The following is a 3,958-nucleotide window of genomic DNA, read 5'->3' as shown; positions in this document are numbered from 1 at the left end:
TATAAAGTACTTTAACAAAGCTAGACAGTCACTTTTCATGAGCCATAAGGCATGTTGCATGTTTAGTTACATATGCTTCATCTGTTTAACAAGTATGTGAGCACCTAGTATGTGTGAGGCACAATTTTAAGCAACAAAACAAGACAGACAAGATCCTTGCTCTCATGGAACTTGCATTCTGTGGGGGTGAGGACATACAGCAAAAAAAGATAATTTCAGGTATTTAGAGGTATTCTAAAGACATTCAGATAGGGTCCTGTCATAGAGTATCTATGGAACTCTCTTAGATAGGGTGGTCAGGGAAGGCCTGAGGAAGTGACATCTGAAATGATAGGAATAATGGGAAGGAACAGCAAATGCTGTTCAGGAGACTCACAGATCATGGTGTTCTCAAGGAACAAAAAGTCTAGAGCCTAGTGGGCAAAGAGAAAGACCAGGAGAGATGAGAGAATACTTTTTCAATAATAGTCTTTCTGCTTATAGGAGTTGAAGATGAAGAGCAATGCCTTGGCTCCTTTTCTGTGAATACTCACTTTTCTAAGTTATTTGGAAGAAGTGTTATATGGGAAGTCAGGAAAATGGCATTAAAGTTTGCCCCATCACCAAGCAGAAGAATACTCAGTCCTCCAAATGTCATATTCATCTGTATTCTTCCTCAGCGCTATTGAGGCCAAGGTTTAACCCCTCTCCAGGTCAGTCAGCTTTCCTCAGGAGGAAAGAGCACCAGGTCTCAACCTCTTTCTCCCCTCGCAGCCAGTTTTCTCACACATATGTGCTGTGAGTTGGGAGGTGGGGGAGGGAGAGACCTGGGTGGGGAAACTGCAGCTGATCTCACCCATTCATAAATTCACTTAATAGTGGTGAGCACCTGCTGGCCCAAAACACTTGCACCAAGCACCTCACAGAGAGGATCCCGGTTATACTCAGATCGCCCAATGGTGGAGCAAAGATCCTCCCATTTCACAGATCCAAGAGGTTCAGTAACTTGTGCAGGATCATACAGCAGGAAGTTGCAGAGTAAGACTGAAACCAATTTTTTTCTCTTTGATATCAGAATTTGTTCATTGGACACAAATATTCCTGACATTCAAAAAGTTAGAGAATACATATCAAAACCCATGTATTCCATAGACGGATCAATACAACTTGAAGCCTCCTTTGTACCTCTACCCATTCTTCTAAACCATGTGGCCTCTGATTCCTCCCACTTGGGAAACACTGCAAATGGCATCACCAGCCACTCCATAGTACAAGCCAGAAATCCTAATAGGCACCAGTGACACTCCCCTCTTCTTCCGATCAGTCACTAAGTTCAATTAACTTTGCTATTTCTATTTCCACTATTCCTTCTACCCTTCTCTTTTCTAAAAGTATCATCTCTTATCTGGATTATTACAATGGCCTAACTGGTCTCCCTGAATCCACTCTTCCCCCTTTCCAGTCTAATCTTCACATTACAACCACTATACTTCTTAAAATCTTTCACTAGCTGTTCTTTGCTCTTACTATACAGACAAAAATCACTTTCATAGCATGCAGGGTCTCATACGGGCTTTCCTCTACTCAACTCTCTAGCTCTATCTCAATCTCTTGTTCTTTGTGTTGTGGAGGCCCTTGCCTTTTTTCACTTCCTTCCTTGTAAACCCCAATCTCCCTCCTACCACAGGGCTTTTGCACATTCTGTTCCTGCCTTCTCCAGTTGGATAACTCTCTTCCCTTTCTCAACTAAGTTTTCTGAGTCCCCTGACTGGGTCACTCCTTGGCACCTGTCACTTGCACTTGACATCTGTTTGTGAGATTAACGGATTCATCTATCTTCCCTAACAAGACAAGGACCAAGAGCCATTTGCTTAGTTCAAAACATATGCTAAATAGTTTAAGAGCCAACGTATATTATAACACATAACATGCCAGGCAGTATTCCTAGCATTTAACATTTATTAACTCACTTAAGCCCTTCCAAAAGCCCTATATGAGCTAGGTGAAATTATTAGCCCTATTTCACATAATATAGGAAAGTCAGTCACACAAGCTAAAAGAATAGAGCTGGGATATAAACTCAGGAAGTCAGTCTCTGAAGTCTGTGTGCTAAACACACACTTTGGTGCCTCACTAGCATCTGCTGAATTTAGGAGAGTGTTGAGTGATTTTGATGAGACTAGAGAGCACCATTAGTAACCTTAGTTGAACTAAAAAAATCATTTCACTTGAGTCTTAGTAAGGATTTTATGTTTGACTGGAACTCTGCTGCAAAACGTTTACCTCCCCAACATTTTATTCCAGCTACTTAAAAAATCCACTTGCCTTTACTGGCATTATTATGACTGATGTTGGCAGAGATGGTTCATCGAACTGTTAGGGGGCAGGAGAAAGTTGGCTTGGAGTGAGACAAAATTGTGGATCATTTGGGTAATCCACGTAAGTGCAATTCAAGGATTTTCATGGATGTCATCTTACTTTTCATTGATTCCTAATAAGGTTACAAACACGGGACAGTTCTTTGTTAACAGATGAAGCAAAAGGCTGGGGTTGGGAGCTATAAGAAATCCTAAGCTATAAGAAATCCACTACAGGATGGGGTGAGCATGGTGTCCGCACACTTAAGCTTCAGAATTGACAGACTTCTTCGTCCTCTTTTAAAGATTAAAGCTAAATGGCCAACCTTTCCTAATTCTTGGGTGGAACCTCTCAGTGAGGAGTTCCTCCTAGGTTTTCTCGGTATGGTTAGAGTAGGGCAATCATTCCACAAGCTCAAGCCTCATTGTCGAGAGGTCTATAAGTTACCTATATTCAATTAACAGATCAATATGGTGAAATTGTAACAATTCGGGAAATTCTTCACGTGAAGCCCATTACTGTCAGGGGAAGTCAAGAAACTATGCATTCTCTTTACGTGCACTTTGCTAAGGAAAGGGTTTCATTAGTTTCTCCCAGGGCTTAGAACTTAAAAAGGCTAAGAACCACGATCCTTTATGTCTGTACACGTCTTCTATCTGGTTCATGGTTGTGCCTTTAAAGGCACCTTCGAAGGATTAAACACTTCTATTCCTTCAAATAACTGGTAACTAGAGATGGGGGTCTAAGAGGCATTCAAATGCTCACCCCATGTGAATTAGACCTTATAACAGTACAGGCCTCAAACCTTATAAATAGATGTAAGGGAAGTGATCAGCATTCACCGCCTTGGAGGGGGAACAAACAGCACAGGACTCAAACCTTATAAATAGGTCTAAGGGAAGTGATCAGCATTCACCTCCTTGAGGGGAAAGCTGCGTGTAAGACCAAGGGCAGTCAAGAGCGCTAGAGTCCAGTCCCGACCAGGCCACTAACCGGCTGTGTAGCCTTACACAAGTTGCATACCCTCTCTGGACTTCAGTTCCCACATCTGCGAATTGGAAGTTGAAACACATGGTCTTCAGGGTCCTTCCCAGCCGCAGACCTGGCACCAAGCAGGCCTAGTCATTAAAGCAACTTCCTGTGAGTGCGGTGAAGGGTTTTAACGGTCCCCCCTCCCCCGCTCAAGCCCGCGAAACCCTGTTCAACACGCCCCTCGGAGTGACGGCGTTACCCCAACCGCAGCCCGAAAACCGCTCCGCCCCTTACCGGGGGCGTCCCATCGTGCCCCGCGCCGAACTCTTCTCCCCAATTCTCCCGGGCGCCGTATCCTATCAACGTTTAGTAACCCAGCCAATCACGCAGGGCCGGAGTCTTGTCTTCGGTCCACTCTCCTCTCAGCGTTCAGCCGGTCTGAGCTCAAGGCCTTAACCAGGCCAATCCAATCAGTAGCCAGTTCTTCCCTGCCCCACCCCAATCTCACTCCTCTCGGCCAATTCGTGCGCCCCATTCCGCTGCCCGCCCAGCCAACCCGGGCCTTGAAACCAGCGGGCGAATGGGCGCAGGGCGGCCCTTCAACACTGACCGCCTGGCCAATTGGGGATTCCGCGTGGCCACGGCGGCA

This window comes from Pteropus vampyrus, unplaced genomic scaffold, assembly GCF_000151845.1.
Source record: "Pteropus vampyrus isolate Shadow unplaced genomic scaffold, Pvam_2.0 Scaffold486, whole genome shotgun sequence".
In the NCBI taxonomy this organism is placed as follows: domain Eukaryota; kingdom Metazoa; phylum Chordata; class Mammalia; order Chiroptera; family Pteropodidae; genus Pteropus; species Pteropus vampyrus.
Note: the sequence above shows the minus strand (reverse complement) of the source record.